This window comes from Diadema antillarum, unplaced genomic scaffold, assembly GCF_040938485.1.
Source record: "Diadema antillarum isolate AM-2024a unplaced genomic scaffold, OU_Dant_1.0 seq00000024_RagTag, whole genome shotgun sequence".
Taxonomy (NCBI): Eukaryota; Metazoa; Echinodermata; class Echinoidea; order Diadematoida; family Diadematidae; genus Diadema; species Diadema antillarum.
Window position 1 is genome coordinate 732,242 of NW_027271142.1, and position 22,151 is coordinate 754,392.

The window sequence follows — 22,151 nt, forward strand, 5'->3', positions numbered from 1 at the left end:
ACTGGTGTAGATGTGTGTTGTACATTAATGATACCATCAATACAAAATCAAGATCCATACAGTTTGCTTGCACCCTTCAAAAAGACCACAATAGCAAAATAAAAAAGTGACAAACTACACGATGTTATTGTAGCATTTGCTTAAAGTAATAGTCATTATTCATGACAGAAATTTATTTCAGATTTAATGGATGGATGTTTAAACGCTGCCACCAAAAAAGAAAAAAAAATGCGTATTTTAGAAAATGGAGTGTGCAAGTGCTATAAATCCTCATTTAACGAATATTTTAAGGGTTTTGAATTGATAATCTTACACTATGCATCGTCACATCAATAATACAACCAGACTATCACATCCAAAATTTTGAATGACGAAGTTGATGATTATTTACTGTGTCATGTACTTAGTTGAAGTTCACATAATGGCCTAAATACATATATTAATATGCATTCATGTATAGAGCAGGTCACTATAGAGAGATAATTACTGACATTATGATGCCCATTCCAGTGGTATCAAAAATTCAAATTCGTCCAAGTTAAAAGAAGAACACACAAAATAAGGTCAAAATCAGATTCTTTTTGACCCATCCCTTATTATGAAAGGGAATTAATTTCCACAAAGTCAGTGTAATTCAATCTAGAATCGAATCTCCATATTAAAACATAATTCTTAAAAAAATGAAAATGATTAATATATGTTACTGCATGGTTGTGTCTTTTGCTAAGGGTTGGTCATGAATTTTAATGGGTTTTTACAGGGGGAGATAATTACACACAAAAAAGGGTGAGGACCATCATCTCGATTGTAGGGGACACTCGAATGTATATAATTCATGAACCTGGTATACCGGGTTCGTATAGTAAGGAACGGATTATACATCGACGTCTCTCACACCATGGAGGTGACAAGCTCTAGAGTCCATTTTTTTTTTTTGGGGGGGGGGGGGGGGGGGGGGAGGGGAGGGGATTGTTTAGGTAGGAATTTAGTGGGGTGATAATCCTGTTGTCTTTCCCATAGGGACATGTCAGATGATCAGTATGGGAGTACAATAATTGCATTGCTTATCTGTACTCCTACAATATAATCAGAAATATGTAATCTTGAAGTAGCAAGTTCTGGAAACACAGTGTTCGTCAACATTCACAAAAAGCGTGAAATAATAAATGAATATCGGTCAAGTTAGGGATTTAACCCAAAGATAGATAACACCAATGCATTTCTTTTGTTTTTAGACAGGTCAAAACTTGTCAAAGCTCTCGAAGAGAAGAATCATAGGTGAGCTTAGATCAAACAATCATCATGCTTTTCACTTCTTATCGGTGCAACAGCTCTTCGAACGTTAATGGCTCATGAACGCAAGGTTTGAAAATGACTTCGAATGGTATACAAGAGAAATGTTGGCTTTCCCGCCCAATTTCATCAGATTTGCATTCAAATAATGAAAAGGGTTTCAAATTCAATCCATTTTGGCCAATGCTCTACTCTCACGGTTTATTTTAACTCTTTCAACGTTCAATTTCGTTTCATGGCATTCTTTTTAGATGTTATTTAATTCACTTTAGAGAGAGAGGTATTCAATTTAACGACTCAAATTTGGCATTCAATATCGCGGTGACTGGATAGACGTTCATTTTTTTTCCCAAATACCAGTTTCAATCTCATTTTTAGAAATACGATTTCGCACTTTGGAATTTCAAATTCAATCACCATACGAAGTTCCAATTCGTTTTTACAGGTCTTTTTTCCTCTGTGATGTATTGGATTACTGTATATTCTCTACAATTACATTTTAATTTGAAAGTTTCATTAATATTCAGATTAATCTATTAAGTGTATGGTCTGTATAATCTTGTCTTCCACCTTTAAGTACTCCCTTTCACTATCTGTGTACATAAAGGGAATGGCTAAATCTCAAAATTTTGTTTACATTCAATTTTACATTTTAATTCCATTCCTACCTTCTCCTTGTCCGTTGCCATCCACAATCGGCTCAGCTGTAGATCTGTTTTACCCAAGGGTTTTGTCATTGATATAGTCTTACTACCGTTGTCAAAATCTTCGCCCACAAATTCTGTCCGTATTCGAGATATTCATGTATTCTCTTCTCCAGCAGCGTTGAAGTCGTGTATGAATATAATGTACATGTCGGTGTTTCAAAAAGGAGTAATGCGAACATTCATAGACCCTATACATTAGCTATTATAATGCAAAAGTCCTATTTTGAGATACATTTAGTATGCGTTTTCAAAAAGATGAATGACTTCAAAGAGGAAAAAACACAACGAAAACACTGCCCATACGCTGTAAATGTTTGCCGTATATCGTGAATAGAAAATTGTTAACATTCTTCACGACAATACTGATGGAAAATTGAATGCGTTGGACATTTTTTTGTTTAAATTTCAATGCCCTTTTTACATGCTTATTTGAGAAATTCATGAAATCGAATGCTGATGATTGAATGAAGTAGTTACTTTTTTTAAAAATCCTGATCTCGATGATCGTTCAAATTCACTCGACCTTGAACGATTGCATTGTAAAATCGAATGCAAGTCTGATGAAAGTGAGTGGGAACATCTATAATATAATGAGAGTCAGCATTAAGAAAAGTTGATTAATTTGTAGTACTGAGTTGTTGACACTTTTAATACCTTTCAAATGATAAAATGCCTTATCCTTTTTCTTGATTAGTTGATCGTAAGAAATCAAGCTACAATCATCTACGATTTTCCTTTAATCATTTTAAACATGCTGGGATGAAGCGTTTTGAATATTACGAAAAAAGATTTAAGTTATACCTTGGGATGAATTAATGAAAGACCATTGAATTTTAACTCCCAATAACTTATTGACGTATTGATTGAAAACTAATAATTTGAAAATTTCAAATCAGTCTTTAACTGTACAAATTAGAAATAAATTACACACCATACTCACCTCTACATTCTCTAATGAATATCAAATCACAACCATCACCGTGTATCACAAAACCAACAAAAAATTCCACGCCCAGACTTTACGTGAGGACTCAAAACACGTGAAAACGTAGTCAATCTTGAGATTTTCGTTAAATCCTGAATGAGGTTAATCTGATTGGTAATTTAAATAGAATATGTTTTTTTTTTCTTTCACATTTACAAAAGTTATTTTATACCTTCGTGAGTACTTTCGCCTCCAACTGGTGGCTTCTTCAGACTGCGTCGTAGATGGCGGTATGACGCTGGACGTGAGAGAATGCATGTGAGAGAATTATTGAAAATTGAGATTTTCGTGTTTTCTGAACAGAGACTTTTCCTGTGCATTATGTTAAAGTTTGGACTCATAAAAGTAATGAGAAGTTGGACTTTTACTAAATTCTTACATCACATGATAACTATTTGTAGAATATTGTAATTAGGTATGTCTTGGGGTCCCTTTTCATTCCTTAGAAAAATAAAATTGTACTCTAAATACTCATTCGTATCAACTCTAATAACTTTTGAAAGGATGGTGCTGGTCATGGACAAAATCTGTAAACTATTATCTCATCTTAATCTAATAACCCCTTCATTGTTGTTGCTATGGTGTTTTATATCCTTTTTTTGTCCATTCATTGATAAGCTAGCACAACATGAGAAAATTAAGTGCTTCAAGAGACTCTATACTTTTTAGCGTCTTTTCTAATTTCCAACTTTTCCAGAGTGTGTGCTTTCTTTCAAATATCTAGATAAGTTAGAAGAGTCCATTTGAATTGAGTTATACATCATTTCAAAGCTTGGAATCTCCTTTTTAATCAGAAGCTTTGCTTACCTAGAAATCCATGTCTGGCGACTTTTTGTTGGTTTCGTGATGAAGGGCCACATTAAGACCGGGGGCCCAGAAGATTTATTCAGAAAAGGGTCACACTTTTCGATGGTCTCATCATATTTGGATGTGGCCAAGGGTCAATAAAATGAATTGCTGGCAAGTCACATCCGGGGCCCCGTACAGGATAAAATAGCTAGCATTGCTGTTTTCATGATAGGTACACCCAAAGGAACAATATCCACCAACTTTTACCCGTGACCCCCTTCGGCTGAATAAATGCATTTTCGGGGCCCCTTTATGTGGCCCCTAGGCTTACGGTACAGGATGTGACTTGCCAGCAATTCATTTTATTGACCCTTGGCCACATCCTAATATGATGAGACCATCAAAAAGTGTGACCCTTTTCAGCTGAATAAATCTTCTGGGCCCCGGTCTAATGCTGGGCGGAGGTCTGCGCTCTCAGAGTACTTTTATAGTTATTGTTATATTATTATCATTATTATCATCAGTATTATTTCTTTTATTATTACATTTATATGTATGTATGTATGTAGGCCTAAGCTCTAGAGCAAGGGTGAAAAAAAAGATACTTAGTGTCACGTGATATCCATGCCAGTATCAAGTGCCATACAAAACACATTAATAATAGTATATTTTAATCGTGATCGTGATGATGGCTTCGTACTCATTACCAAGGAGCGGCGTGAATGATAAGCAGTGAAAACCTAATTGCATTCTTGGGGGAGGGAGATAGAGAGAGGGAGTGAGAAAGAGGGGAGGGAGAGATAGTTTAACCATGATCAGGTTGCTTTGCATTACTGTCCACGTGTAAAGGTTTTCAAGGTTGACGCCATCAAACAAATGTCAGTTTTCTCAGAGGTTTTCAGTACGGTCTGAAAATCGATTGTTAACATCCTCATCGAAGTTTTTTTTTTTCCAAACACTACGTCTATCATGTTTTGTTAAAGGTATTGAGAAAATAGCAAACAAGATATACGCAAAATATGGTCAAAACAAAATGCTCATTTATCAGCCCTTTATCATAAAGAGAATTCAATTTTGTACAGAGCCAGTGTAGTTCAAGGTAAAGTATGATGCACTTAACATAATTTCATTAAAACGAAAATTATCATATCCGTGCGTATATAGTCATGTCATTGACCATGGGTAATGGATTTCACGGACTTGTTACAGGCACGGAAAAGTACAGAAAAAGGTGAAGACTTTCTAATCGATTAGAAAACCGTCCTCTAACATATGATAAGTTGATTGCTCTTTTCACAGAAGCTTTACCTTATGGCAAGAAAGCAACATGTTGATGCTAGGACAATGATATTAGTGCCTTCTTTAGGACGAGACTAGTCTGGCTTCCAGACCCTCAGCTCGTACTATGTCGTTATTCAGGATGTTGAAGCCATCAGCGTCAAAAACTGATATAGTTTAAGGTGGTTTTGTCCTGCAAAAGCGGCGATTTCGGAGCGGGACGCGACTTCGTCGCCACGGAGTCCAGTTGGCAAAGGGTCTAGAAGCCAGACTAGGACGAGAAAAGTTAAAGACCACTTCCTGAGGTCAGATAAAGGGGGCGGTTTGAAGGGCATTCCTTTTGAAGAGAATGCGATGAGGCAAATTGTTGAACGTCTATAATGAAAGGCAAATATTCGGAGAGTCTTTCTCATAGAATGATAGCGGCTTTCATTCCCATCAAGAGGTCTTTGTCTTTGCGTTTTATCTCGTTTTCGCTATATAGAAAAGGCGGATAAGCGAGTGTGTTAGACGTCATTTTCTGGCATTCCCGATCTAAAAGGAGAAAAAAAAGCTCTTGCCAAATGTGAATTAATTTCTTGTGTGTCTCTGCTCGAGACATACAAAAACACACAAAAACATTTTCAATGTTATGACACTTCGATTGTGTTAAGACAGGGGGATTTTCTGACTGAAGGGCAGGTCTGAATCATGCGAGGGTGCCGGTAATTCTACGACAAAGACAAATAATACTCTGTTAAATTCACTTCAAATCTTTACTCTGTTAAATTCACATTGTTTTCTTGATACGATTTCTATTACTGAAGAAAGCGTGATGTATGTTGTGTTATTTTCATTGTCGAAAAACGGAATAAATTTGAATACTGCGATACACGCAGTTTTTATCCAGAAAGAAAACAGATATTGATAAAAAACAAACAAACAAACAAACAAACAATCTCTAATCTTCCCATGAAAGTCATTTTTCGGGCATCATGAAATATAAACATGAATCTAGGGCACGAATACAGTCATTCCTCTGTATATTTTAGGAAACTCGTATACTTTGCTCCCGTAAGGAACACATTAAGAGATCGCTGTTTTTCACACAATTTAAACGGTATAGAGGAACATTTTTGTTGTTGCTGTTGTTGTTGTTGTTGTTGTTGTTGTTTGTTGTTGTTACTTTTTCGGGGGGGGGGGGTTGAGGTGTGTTTAGGTAGGAATTTAGTGCGATGTTAATCCTTTTGGGATTGGGCCTATGCCAGATGTTCATGGGAGTCCAATTGCTTATTTTTACTATTCAAGCTCATGCAATATACTCAGAAACGTATCATCTTGAAGTAGTGAGCTCTGGAATCAGATATAAGTACAATATTTCTACAATTAATTTCATGAACGCAATTGCATATGACTTCTATAAATGGTATATACAACAACCACGACAACAAAATTAGAGTTGATATAAAGAAGAGTTGGTTAACTGGATGTACGATGAGTTAACTGACATCACCAGCTTCCAAATGATAATGATTTATGCTTTCATCATGTTATCTTGATAAGCTGATTGTAAGAAAGCGTACTACAATCATTTAATGTCTAACATTTAGGCGTCCTCAATTGCAAAAATATGAGATGAATTCGTCAAAGACCATTGCATTTTGACTCATAACACCTTATTGACATATGTACAATTTTTTTTTGAATTCTTATTCAGACTAGTCTTCAACTTTACAAATGAGACAGGAATTACTAAGGATATCCGCCTTTACACTCTCTAATAAACATGAAACCTCAACTTCTATGGTTACATTAGATATATGCATTCAGATTCATGCTTAAATGATAAATACACGAAAAGTATTTCTAAAAGTATTCCAGACTCTTCTAATGTCACAATTAATGTATCAACAAAAGGAGTGAAATTTCCAATATCCTTCTGAGCCCCACCCAGTCCACATCCCGATGTGATTGACCGGAAGAGGGTTCGGGTCTGTCCAGTCGATGATGGAGACTTGGTTGCCATGGCGACCGATCATGAGACGACCCTGGTCAAAGGTCAACCAGAAGTGATCGTACGTCGGAATACCTGAAAACACTTTGCTTGGGATGTACGCTGATGCGACGGATTGGCAGTGAGGCGATGAGCTGTACTTTGTCTGACATTCTCGCTGTACTAAGAGGTGGGTGTTCCCGATTGAACCGAAAACTGGTACCACACAAAAGAAGGGAAATATAATTACATGAATGGAACGAGGGAAAACACTGTCAGAAAAAAAAAGAAGAGTTTCATGATTCGGGCTATAATGTCACTTGTGTCACTCAAAATATTGTTTACATTTCGTGTATTTAGCAAAACTTAACATCGATTATATGGATTCAAATTTGTACCGTGGCTATTTCTATCCCCAACTCACATTTCAGAACTATTTTAAAGCACTAATGCAAATTTTTCTTTTGTTTCTTCTGCAAATGGTAAATTATGCCTTTAAGAGGCTCCGAATGAAGGATAGACTTAATAATGAGAGAGTGAGAGAAGGAGAGAGAGAGGGAGAGAGATAGACAGACAGACAGACAGACAGAGAGGGAGAGAGAAATCTTCTGTTTTGAATGTTGAGGTGGATATTTCTATGTTATGCTTGTTGGAAAAAAAAAGGAATGCAAATGATTAATGGAATTGAAATGAATTGAATTGAATAGAAGTAGGATATTTGTATGGATGTGTTATTTTCTTATATCCCGATTAAATTGCTGCCTGAATATGCACTCATATTATTGTCTGACCTCTTTAAGATTTCAAAGATAAGGGCAAAAGGCGTTTTAACATACCAAACATAACATAAACAATTGGTCTTGAAAAGTAAAGAGGAAAATACCTCTCTTAGATCTGCATGAATTGATTGATATACAAATAACTGTGAGAACGTAAAATCAGATAAATGCCATACATTCAATGTTTCAAGAGGTCATCAAATAGTGAAATTGCACGCAATATATAAATGTATATATATATATATATATATATATATATATATATATATATGTATATATATATATATATAAATATTGCATGAATACAAAAAAAATGTTCACTCAAATTGTCCTTATTGTATCTATTATTCAGCAGATTAAATCTGAAATATCTAAAAATGGATATATCATATTCAAATTCCTCAAACAGATAAACTGCTCGAGAATGGAAATGGAAGCATTGAGAATTTAGCCTCACCGATGCGGTACATCTCAACGAGACTGGTGTTTTCACGGGACAAGGCGATTTCCGCGTCTTGAGCTGCGCTGAGCTCGAAGTCGACCTCCACTGAACTTTGGGACAGTTCGAAACGGAGAAAGACGTAATGTCTCGACCCTGTGCCCCCGTCTTCCGTGTGAATCACGGGGCATGCTACAAGTTTAAAACAAGGTAAGGGAAACACTACGAGTATTCGCGGTATGCGTATAATGGTTTAAGTCCCTTCACAGTGGCGGATCCAGAGGGGGAGCAACCGGCGCACGCCCCCTTTTTTTTTCGTTAAATCAAAAGAAAAAAAGAAAAAAAAAAGGAAATGAAACCCTCAAGTGGCACCAGAAATATTAGTTGCGGCCCCCTTAACAGAATTCATTGTTCCGCCCCTGCTATTGTAAAACTGAAAAAAAAAGAAGATCTGCATCACCCGCCGTTGCACACACATTAGTCAGGATAAAAGAGATACAAGTAAACAAAGCTGCATGCTATAATAGACACGCGAGAGCCGCATTGTTAGATGTTATTATGAAAAAAAAAAATGCAGTGTAAGAGCATAAGTTACACATGAGTTAAATGTCAAAACAAGTAGTAGCGACACTGATCCTACAGGGATAGAATTGCACTGTAATAGTTACCCTATGTGTACACAATGATATGCATTTTGGTTTGTTTTGTTGGTGTGCTTTTTTTTATTCCCATGATTGTAATTACATCCTATAAAAAGGAATAATAACAAATAATACTTTAACGGTGTGTGTTTCATGAATAGCACCGGTGTGATGTTACATCGTGTTCACATATTCGAATATGTTAAACGCAAGAATTTAATGGTGTGAGGATTATTTCACACTTTTCCCTGGTTTTCCAAAAGGTTTACTCAAATGTATATACACTGTGAATTGATGATGCACGATGTGTTCATACTGTAAAAACTCTCAAATTAAACAGTGTGAACAGGTGAAGAATTGTGCTTCATACCTCGGCGTGATTTTCCAAAAGGTTATTTAAAATGTATAATACACTTTGAAATGATGATGCACAATGTTTCTTACTGTGAAAACTCTCGAAGTTAACAGTGTGAAGATTATAAACGGCATTGTGTTTCACACTTTGGCGTGATTTTCCAAAAGGTTTATTCAAATGTACGCGATACACTGTGAATTGATGATGCACAATGTGTTCGTACTGTGAAAACTCTCTAATTTAACAGTGTGAAGAAATAAACGGCATTGTGTTTCACATTTTTGGCGTGATTTTCCAAAAGGTTTATTCATATGATTGTATGATACACTGTGAATTGATGATGCACATGCAATGTGTTCATGCTGTGAAAACTCTCGAAGAAATAAATGTCAATTTTTGTCACACTGTGGGACAAAGTATCCCGTCCTACAGGGATAGAATTGCACCATAACAGTTACCCTATGTGTACACAATGATATGCATTTTGTTTTATTTTACTGGTGTGCTTTTTTCATTCCCATAATTGTAATTACATCCTATAAAAAGGAATAATAATAACAAATACTTTAACGGTGTGTGTTTCATGAATAGCACCGGTGTGATGGCATTAGCCCTTTGGGAGACCGCCCAGAAGGCAACGGTAAGGATAAGTAGAGGGAAATACAACGTTGTAGAGATGAGAAACATGAATCAACAATCAATGCATACCACATTGTGGTCCAAAGTAGTCATCCGTACACGAACACTTGTATGCTGTTTCAGTCTCGATACACGTTCCGCCATTTTGACACGGAGCCGAAGCACAGGCTGAATTGACGCACCGAACAGAGGGGGAAATAGAAAATTATAATATCAAAAAGAAAAAAAAAACCAAACAAAAAACAAGCAAACAATGTAAACGGTTCAATTAGATCCATCAATTGGTAAATTCAAGGTCATCAATCGATATGTTTCATTGTATGCATACATTAACTTCTCAGAGACAGAAGTCTCTCATCATATCAACTCATGCAGTATATACAGTTGACAACTTCGCTCAAGGGACAATGAACATATTAGATGAAACCTAGCGTGTCAATCTGACAGAGCAAATGTCGATAAGCGTACGAACGTGGGTGACACGATTGAATGGATACCTCATTACTTTCGACGATTAAAAATTCAGTGGATGTAAATCCCAGCCTAACGAAGCATTTTGAATAGGGAGAAGGACGTTTGGGGAAAATTGTGATGTTGAGCGGAACTCCACTTACATGGGACACGACAAATGTACCGCTTTTTTCCTTGTAGCATGGGATGGTTCCCCATCATGGCTACCTCTTCATTACTCATCAACTTTAGGAACCATGGCAACCGTCTCCCCGCTTGGGAGCGTCTGTGTTCCACAGCTGGTGTCAGTCACCGGACAAAATTTATTTTGCTCCTCACTGGACAGGACTCCAGAAACTTTCAAAGAAAAGGAAAGAAAAAAGTGATTGACGCTTAGGAGAGGGTAACAAAAAACATGCAAATAACAAACAAACAAACAAACAAACTTACTAACAGACTTAAGGGTAAAAGCTTACTTAATGCATAGAAAACAGCACAAACAAGGACCAAAGAAGCATGTGCCCAAAGAGTTCCAGTTTGGTTTTAGTATATCTGATACTGTCGGTTTTGTTGTTGTTTTTTATGAAGCACCATGATTAGTTCATCCCATTATTGTGAGTTTTCAGCTTTGTAATGTGACGGAGATATCACTAACTTTTCATCGACGAAGATGGGGCTGATAACTAGGCAATAAAAGCAGAAAGGGTTGGAACTGATCCTTTCCAAAAAGGTTCGTCTTGACGATGGGACAATCTAAACATTCCTAGTGGAGAAGAGAGCATTATTTGTTGTTTTATTTGTATTTCATCTTTTAACATTTGCCAACTTGTGAGGCGACATAGATACTTAATTCGTGATATATTTAAAGGGCCTCAATATGATTTTGAGAATTCATTTTCGTTCTTATACTCATCTTGCTTTTGTTATGTTGCAAGGAATTGTACTTTAATAGCTATTTGTAAGTTGCTAAGCGACATCAAGATACCCTAAAAATGTATGAGAATTGCTGAGAGATATAGGTCAAGAGAGAGAGAGAGAGAGAGAGAGAGAGAGAGAGAGAGACAAAGAGGGAGAGGGAAAGTGGGAGCAGGCGGGAGAGGGGACTCTTTTTAACTGTTTATCAAATACTCTTTATCTGTTACTGCCCCTTCATATATGCAATCTTGCAAAAATCGAAACTACCTGAATTTAACCAGTTGAGGACGAGTCAAGAAAATAAATGTTCAATACTATAAGATATATACCCCTCTCGAAATAAATACCTTTCACAGTTATTTGTGTCTTTTTTTTCAAATATAGAAGCATCTTATAGGAGACTTGTGTCAATTTTCTCGCTGTGGCTCTCAGTCCAAAACTGTCGCCATTGGTCCTCTTTTCAGATGACGTTTTAGATACAATCGTAATGGATATGAAGCGAACATTCATGACGTTTTATAACATGCTAACTTTAAGGGCGGCCTTTGAATTTCAGGGAATACTCATGCAGAACTGCTATAAGTGCAATATCTCTAGTACTGTAAATATAAACAACAATGATAAAAATAATGATAATGACATCAATATGAATGATAGTTATAAAAGCTATTATCATTATCATTACTATTATATATTATCATTATCATTATCATTGTTATTATTATTATTATTACTATTATTATTATCATTATACAAATAGTGAATGGTCACGAGTGCAATGGTACAAGTTTTCGCACGAGCTGAAAGATAGAGGCTCTCTATTCAACGATCGAGGCGAAGCCGAGTTGAATAGTGCGCCTCATATTTCACCGAGTGCGAAATCTGGTTCCATTGCACGAGTAAAGACCATACACTATTTGTTTTATACAACACCTCGAACGTCAACAGATTTGGTACTCACAGATTCTTAAATTTAGCACAGAAATGGCAACCATTTTTCGTGAAAGACGAATGAGTAGCCTCACAGTCGCAGTCACCGTGTATGTACATGTGTACGTACGTACGTACGTATGCAAAACGAAGTTTACAAAAATGATTGACAAAAATACGCGCTTGTAAGCGCGCTTGTAATTGTTGAGTGCGCGCGGCACATGTTTGTTTATTGTGACATCAGAGTGCGTGCAGTAGAACATTTTGGTCGAACCAAAATTGCACGCTGAGACAGCCAGAGCGTGCAATAGTATACAAATAGTGAATGGTCACGAGTGCAATGGTTCGCCTCGTTGAATAGAGCGCCTCTATCTTTCACCTCGTGCGAAATCTCGTTCCATTGCACGAGTAAAGACCATACACTATTTGATTTATACAACGTCCAAGTAGATCTTTTTGGTCTAAGTAGGCCTAGAAGTCTATCTGTATTATGTATGAAAAATATAGCCATACTTACATGTGGATCCACTGCGATTCTCTTTCTGGCTTGTGCAATCAGTGTAGATATATACACGTACACTAGCACTACGTAGGCCTACGTACGCGCATGCATGTACCGCACACGTACACTGCGCTAGCTGCATGCGATCCTCAATATGCAACACACAGTACACACAGTACCGTACAATTTCTCGAACCGTGGAATAGAAAGAAAAAAATCGAACCAAGTTGCACGGAAAAATAGATCCGCATTAAATGGAGTTCTTATTGAATATGACGTCACCAACAATCCTCCAATCAAATTACAAGGATCTACTTGGACGTTGTATGATATACGAATAATTTATGAGTTGTGAGTGCATTATGGCACGAATATCGCACGAGGCGCGAGATAAGCCACTGGTCTATTCAACAAGGCGCGAAGCGCCGCGTTGAATAGACCAGGGGCGAATCTCGCGCCGAGTGCGATATTACGTGCCCCAATGCACGAACAAAATCATAAATCATTTGTTTTATACAACACCTTGTCCACAATCACAGTACTAAATTAGTGACCGCCAAGTCAGGAAGGCCCAAAAATAAATGTAACAATTAGGCCGAGAATTGCAAGCCACCCAGTGTACTGCTTTCAAACACCGGCCCCTCATGATTCGACCGCACAGTCACATCAGGAATCACAAACTCTGCAGGGTCTATACCCATTCTACACTAACGTTAGATCGCGTTAGGCCTGACTGTTATAGGCCAATCTGAGATGTCGGTAGATCTAGTAGTAGGTCTAGACTTTGTCTATTTCCGAAAATTATTTTGTATAAAAACACAGAAATAAATAGTCAAATTACGGTTTTTCAACTTGAAATGAAGCCTTGATTTTGAGATCACTGTGGTCCTCGTAGCAGATCAGAGTCAAAAGTAAAAACACAGCCGTAGGTAAGGCCGCAATACATGCAACTAGCTAGGTAAGGTAGCTGCGCGTACACGTACACGTTAACAACGTTGACACGTACACGTTAACAACGTTGCAGTACTCCGCCGCGCCTTGTCTGTGAGACTTAATACCGGCAGCGCAGCCGGCAAGCACGTAGTTTGCTGGCGCTTTTCTAGTGTGAGCGGCCGTGCATTAGTAGCCCCCCGCGAAGCCGTGCTATAGTACCTTTGAGCCGTGCAATAGGCCCATGCCAGGGGCCTATTGCACGGCTGTCACTCTCAATGAGTTTGATAGGTATTTTCTATTGAATGTCATGACGGGGATTGTGACATGTTCTTGGCCAATCACAATTCGACATCATTCTAAGGTGTTGCATAAATCCTTTCCCGAAATGTGACGTGATGGACAATCGACCAATCGGATAGTTACATTCTAAATAGGTGTTGTATAATATCATTACTATTATCATTTTCATTATTATTACTATTATTATCATATTGAAGTATTCGCAAACTTCGCAAACAGGTTTGATTGTTGTTAATGTTTTCTTTGTCGCATAGAAATTTTGAACATGTTCCATATTTCAATTCAATTCGAATTCTTATTGAATTTTCGAAAAAATACACATTACTTTCTTTGGCAGCAGAGAATAAGAAAAGTAAACGTTTATGTATGCAAAATGATAAGAGTATAGAGTAATTGTGGAACCTTATGACAATAAACACCGAAGTGATCAGAGCGAAGTACATAATACGCAAAATTCAGAATTAATAAAGTGACTTTAAAAATACAAATCTTATAGACTGTGCACACCTCATGAAGCACATTAGCTAATAAGGCAGCTGAAGAGCTTTTTCTTAAATGAAACATAAACTTATAGTTGAAATCGTAAATGGTAAATGGCAGATTTTAAACAGTTTTCTTTTGCTAGAAAAATAGTGGATCGAGTAAATTATAACGTGGCAATGAGGTTTTATAATAGTACAATAGGGAGAATCAATCCAGCAATATATGATATGTGGTGTCTCTTGTAAACAAGCAGAAATGTATAAATAGGGAAAATCTAAAAGGACATGTTCACTGGGTGTTTAAACTTATCAAATTAAAGGTTCAGGATATATTTTATTGACATCATCAACATGAAATTTCGAGGAGAGGATATTATCAACGTTAATCTCTATAGGAAAGAAATGTTATAAAGCAATTCTTACCGAAAGTAATTGGAGCCACTTTCAAAATTAGACATAGGCTTACGAAAGTTTACGCTCCTTGCATTTGTAGGCTGCCAGTAGACAAACATTAAATGTTTGCTGCAATGTTTTTGACTTCTATGGAATATGACGGCTCTAAAATACTATAAATGATTAATACATTTCATGAAAAATACAATTTTGCAGAATATACAGGGCAACAGTTACTCTATTCTTAGTTGTCTATTTTCTAGCGATAACATGGGACCGCAAGTAAAAACAAATAGTTGTCGCTCATTAGGCTTTTATTCACTAGACCTAAATCGTTTGGTCTGATTTGACCGACTCTATTTTTTCTATTTGTTCTAACTTTGTAGATGAATTGAAATTCCCCTTGATTCTTTGATTTTTTTTAAATATTTACCGTCACAGACCAAAAGGTATATTCAAAAGAGAAAAAAAAACACACAAACTTGCGAATCATGAGAAAGTAGCATGTGTGTGAGTCCTACGATAAATAAGATACGCAATTATTCGCGAAATACTTGAAATCATGTAAATGTCATTTCAAGCACCTAGAATCAACATGCAAACATAAAAAAATCGTAACGATTAAGGTCAATCACACCATCAAAAAACTGATTTTCTGAATCGTATTTAGTACGAATGATATATACCGGTCCATCCCCATCAAAATCAGGTTTCAGTGTTCCAGAAAGAAAATTGAAATTTCCTGCTAACAAGATACCATTTAACTAACAATATTACTTATGGATATAATTACTATCATTTGATTGTACCCTCCACAAAAAAAGAAAGAAGAAACTTGTAAAGTTTTATTTTCCACTTATTGAAGAGGTGGTATATTGTACGTTGTATATGATTGGAAGATTTTCGAAAACATATCTATTTCGGAAAGAAAAAGAAAAAAAGTCTTCGGGTATTCAAAATATCACATAAAATAAGAGTAGTATTACTCACCAAATCTATGTCTAGGGCACTTTAACTCACCAGAAAATATTTGCTGCTCGATCATGGATTACCTCAAGTGACCTTAAAAGGAAAGAGTAATTGACAGGAATCCTTCAAGAAGAACTCCAAGTTCCAATTAACATAGAAAAAAAAAAAAGGTTCTATACTCACCAAGGTGAACTGCCAGGAAAGAAAGCAAAAGAACAACAAGCAGCTTCCGGTCCCATCGTGATACCCTAAAAGAGATTTCATCCCAATCTGGCAAAGATCGCTGATGGTACATGATGTTCAGCCAGATCACGGAACTTTGAGATGTGCAAGCGATCGGCTTCTGTTCACAAATTTATGGTTCTAGTATTCAGAAATCAGACCTAACTCCGTTTATGGTAGAAACACTACTCGGGGAATTACAGCCAAGAATTGACTCGTCTGGACTTTGTGCACTTGGCAATCATTGGCGAGGTGTGTGCAAGAATAATTTATCTTCGCCTCCCTTCACCTTTTTGTCCATCTGTCTGTCTGTTGGCCACATGTCTGTCTCCGTATCCGGCAATTTATTTTTATTTATACATATATTATATGGAATTCTCTACATTTTGGCTTCGCTCGGGCACACTGTGCGGCGAGGCGTGCGCTGATGACGATTTATCTCGTAGACACTCATTTGCTAGTAATAGTCAGGTCACTTAGTGAAATTACCCAGCCGAGCCCGCCAGCCCCCACTCGGATCCGCCACTGAGTAGTAAAACTGTCTATAATTCAGAAACTATCTTCTGTCTATTGGTTCCTATACATTACATTTGATCAGTATATAATGTATATTACATTTGATCGGTAATTAATTCCACAAATTCTATGCTTCAGATGCTTTAATGCTGATCATGGTCTCAAGTTTGGGTTTATGCTTTCAGTTCCATGAAAAATAAATTAATACTCAACAGATCTTAATTTATATGTTATCATACTCCCTTACTCATACGCAATACAGTATATATCTATCATATAATAAAGAAATATCAAGATTTAGCATTTTCACCCTAAAAATCGAAAAATTCCAGAGGGCTCCTACTCTAATATCAATGAGTAGTTCCTATAGGGAACCAACTCCCCAAATTTGGTGCTTGTATCCGCTCTGTAACGGTAAGCCCAAATTTTGACACTAAGCGACCTGACTAAATGACCCCGTTTACAGTGCGAGGCTCGGCCGCGGCTCGGCCCAGCCCCGCTTCAGTGTAAACGCGCAAAAGGCCAAATGCGGAGCCAAAATTGGCCTCGCATTTGGCCTCGCTCTGGAGGTGGTCTCGGCCACGGCCTAGCCGCGGCCGAGCCCGGCCTTTTCTCAGTGTAAATTGGGCCAAATGCGCGACCAATTTTAGTCTGGCTTCCAAACCCTCTGCCCGTACTATTTCGTTATTCAAGATATTAACCCCCTCAACGTCAAAAATCTAGTATAGTTTAAGGTGGTTTTGTCCTGGAAAGGATTTTTCCTTCGGCAAAGGCTTTTGCCCGAACGGCGACTTCGTCGCCACGGAATCCTGTTGGCAAAGGGTCTGAAAACCAGAGTATACCAAATTGGGTTTGTTTACAAGCAGAGCTTGGGTTTGTTTGGGTTTGTTTACAAGATTGGCCGCGGCTCGGCCCAGCCCCGCTTCAGTGTAAACACGCAAAAGGCCAAATGCGGAGCCAAAATTGGCCTCGCATTTGGCCTCGCTCTGGAGCTGGTCTCGGCCACGGCCGAGCCGCGGCAGAGCCCGGCCTTTTCTCAGTGTAAACGCAAATTGGGCCAAATGCGCGGCCAATTGTAGTCTGGCTTCCAAACCCTCTGCCCGTACTATTTCGCTATTCAAGATATTAACCCCCTCAACGTCAAAAGCTAGTATAGTTTAAGGTGGTTTTGTCCTGGAAAGGATTTTTCCTTCGGCAAAGGCTTTTGCCCGAACGGCGACTTCGTCGCCACGGAATCCAGTTGGCAAAGGGTCTGAAAACCAGAGTATACCAAATTGGGTTTGTTTACAAGCAGAGCGCCACTACGACAAAATATTGAAAGGTTTGAATTAAAAGCGCGGTCGAGCCCGGCAGTGTAAACGGACAAAATTGCGGGGCTCGGCCGCGGCCCAGCCCAGCCCCGCACTGTAAACGGGGTCTAAGTGTATCCTTTGCTTTGAAAGGAGACGTTCTATCAAAGTAGCCAAACATGCGGAGTGATAGGCAAAAATTCAAGCAACGACGAATTGGAAGAGGCTACGCCCTCTATCCTCCCTCATCCTTTCGCTTAAACGAAGAATGTCGCGAATGTGGAAATGCCCCTTTTTTCAACGATGAAAAAATTGTTAGCTCATGCTTTGCTGTGTCCGTGTACAACCACATGCATACACACACAGAGGCACATACACACACGCATACGCACAGACACACATACACACACAGACACAGACACAGACACACCCACAAATACGCATTGCATTGCAATTTTTATTTTTTAATGAAGAGTTGGTTTTGAAAAAAGTGGACTTGAAACAGGCGTCGATTGATTTTTTACAAACAGATAATTATGACCACAGAAAATCTAAACGATGTGTAGTATTTGAAACCATTATCCAATGAATCCAATGAAACCATTATCACAATGATTATTTCATTGAATATTGGGTCTTTCATCAGAGGGGTAAATCATTGAGTCAGGCGTTCTATGTTAATCACCTCTAAATTATGTTTTAAAGAGGTTTCGTTCTAAAAGAATGCATTGACAGGAGATGGTGTGGATGTGTTTTATACATTAATGATACTATCAATATAAATTCAAGATCCATACAGTTTGCCTGAACCTGTCATAAAGACCCCTTTAGTAAATCAAAAGCAACAAACTATACGATATTATTGTTGACATTGTTTAAAATATTATACTCCTTAGTCATGACAGAAATTCATTTCAGATTTAATGAATGGATGTTTAAACCTTGTAAACACAAAAGAAAAAGATATGTATTTCCGAAAATGGACTGCATTAATAAAAGTGTTAAAAACACTCAGTTAATGAAAATTTTAAGGTTTTGAAACTGATAATCTTACACTTTGCATCGTCACATCAATTACACAACCAGAATGTCACATCCAAAACTTTGAATGACCAAGTTGCTGACAATTTACTGTGTCATGTATACTTAGCTGAAGTTCACATAGTTGCCTCGATACATATAATATATTCATGTATAGAGCAGGTCACTAGAGAGATACTTACTGACATATAGGATGCCCATTCCAATGTTATCAAAAATTCAAATTCGTCCAAATTAAGAGAAAATACACAAAATAAGGTCAAAACAAAATGCTCTTTGACCCATCCGTTGTCATGAAAAGAAACTAATTTTCACAAAGACAGCGTAATTCAGTCTAGAATCTAATCTCCATATCAAGACATAATTTAATTAAAAGTGAATTATAAGTATAATGTGTCACTGTATGGTCAACTCGTTTGCTGAAGATTGGTCATGAATTGTAATGGCTTTGTACAGGGAGGGGGGGGGGTAAGTACATAAAAAGGTGAGGAGCTTCATGCGATTGTAGGGCACGAATGCAGGTAGGGCACGAATGCAGGCACAGATGAGTATCATTTAGGAACCTGGTATACCAGTTTAAGGAACGGATTGATAGATAGCCGTCTCTCACACCATGGAGTTGAAATGGATTGTTTAATTAAGAATTTGGTGGAGTGATAATCTTGTTGTCTTTCTGATAGAGACCTGTCAAATGATCATGTATGGGAGTACTATAATTGTATTGCTTATTTGTAGTCTTCAAGCTCATGCAACATACTCAGAAATGTGCAATCTTGAAGTAGTAAGTTCTTGAAACACATTGTACCTCTTATGTTGGTCCACATTCACAAAAAGCGTGAAATAATACATAAATATTGGTCAAGGTAAGACTTTATCAAAAGATAGATAACACCAACGCATTTTCTTTTTTTTAAACAAGTCAAAACTTTGATGTAACAATCATCATGCTTTCCACTTCTTATCGATGCAACATTTCTTCGAACGTTCATGACTCATGAACGCAAGGTTTGAAAGTGACTTCGAATGATATACAACAGAAATGTTGGCTTTCCCGCCCAATTTCATCAGATTTACATTAAAATGAATGAAAAGGGTTTCAAACTCGAGAGATTTTTGCCACTTTTCTACTCTCACGGTTCATTTTAACTCTTTGAACGTTCATTTTTGCCAGTTTCATGTCATTTTTTTTTTAGATATTATTTGATTCACTTTAGAGAGAGAGAGATGTATTCGATTTAATGACTCAAAGTTTTCATTTTATTTCATTTTGTTTCATTTCATTTCAATTAATTCATTTTCATTCTTCCTTTTTTTTTCCAGCAAAACATAACACATAATTCATTATCGCGTTAGCTTTACTTATCGCGTTAGCTGGATAGATGTCGATCAATATTGTCCCAAATACCAGTTTCAATTTCTTTTTCAGGTATACAACTTCGCACTTTGGAATTCAATCACCATATACGAAGTTCACATGCATTTTTAATGGTCTTTTTCCCCTCTGTGATGTAATGGATTACTGTATATTCCCTACAATTACATTTTAATTTCAAAGTTTCATTTATTCAGATTAGTCTATTAAGTGTATTGTCTGTATAATCTTGTCTTCCACCTTCACCCCTCACAGTATCTATGTAATATTAAGAACATGGATAAATCTCAAAATTTTGGCAACTTTCAAATTTACATTTTGATTCCATTCCTAGCTTCTCCGTGTCCGTTGCCATTCCTCATTGACTCAGCTGTATGGACCTGTTTCACCCAATGGTTTTGCCAGGGATATAGTCTTGCTATAGTTGGCAAAATCTTCGCCCCAAAATACTGTCCGTATTCGAAATATTCATGTAAACTCTTCTGTAGCAGCGTTGAAGTCGTGTATGAATATGATGTACATGTCGGTGTTTCAAGAGGAGTTATGCGAGCTTTCATAGGCCCTAAATATTAGCTATTATAATGCAAAAGTCCTATTTTGAGATACATTAAAGGACAAGTCCACCTTCATATACATGTGGATTGAGTGAATGCAGCAATATTAGTAGAACACATCAGTGAAAGTTTGGGGAAAATCGGACAATCCGTTCAAAAGTTATGAATTTTTAAAGTATCTGCGTAATCACTGCTGGATTAGAAGACTACTACAGTATATGATGTCATATGCGTACAATCATACAAAGAAAATAAAAAGAGAATTTCACAAAACTTTACTTTTTGAATAAAGTGCACATTTCTTCGACTTGTTACTGACATATGTTAAGGGTAATATTATTTCCCCTGCCTTCTGAAAGAGAGAAGTCAAGTGTTCTTTTGTTATGCGAGAAAAGTGAAAATATGTTGAATTTTCTTTATTCTTTCTTTATGTGGTTGTACTCATGTGACATCACAAGCTATAGTAGTCTTCTCATCCAGCCTTGAGTGAGCGGAAACTTCAAAAATTCATAACTTTTGAACGGATTGTCCGATATTCCTCAAACTCTCAATGATGTGCTCTACTAATATTGCTGCATTCACTCAACCAACATGTCTATGAAGGTGAACTTGTCCTTTAAGTTTACGTTTTCAAAAAAATGAATGACTTCAAAGAGGAAAAGAAACAACTAAAAACACTGCCCATATGTTGTAAATGTTTGCCGTTTATCTTGAATTTGAATTGTTAACATTCTTCACGACAATACTGATGGAAAATGAATGCGTTGGGCATTTTTTTTTTACATGCTTATTTGAGAAACTCATGAAATCGCATGCTGATGAAATTGAATTGAAGTATATTTGTAGTTACTTTTTTTTTAAATCCTGATCTCGATGATCATTCAAATGTACTCGAACTTGAATGATTGAATAATTAAATCGAATGCAAATCTGATGTAAGTGAGTGGGAACATCTATAATATAATTAGAGTCAGCATCAAGAAAAAATTATTAATTTGAAGTTCTGAGTTATTGACACCTTTCAAATGATTAACTCTTTATGTGCCACGTTCATACGTCCGACTCAGTCGACGGCGTGCCAACTTTGCATATTCTGCTCAACACACAAACGCCGTTTAAACCGATCGATAAATCGCTAATCCCGCGGTACAATGAAAGCGTTTCTCGCGCTTTTGTTCCTCTCACATACGGCTCGCATTCTATGTGGTGATTGACTATCAAGCGGTGTTCCCAACTAGATTTGCGTGTACATTCTAAGTTTCCGTTACGGTTTTATGTGCAAAAGTCATGCCTTTACAGTAATGTAGCAACTGGTCATTCAAAAGAAAAATTGAAAATAGATTTGTCAATACAATTTATATCGACGCAAAGTTTGGCATTCCTCTTTAACTTTGGTCATTATTGTG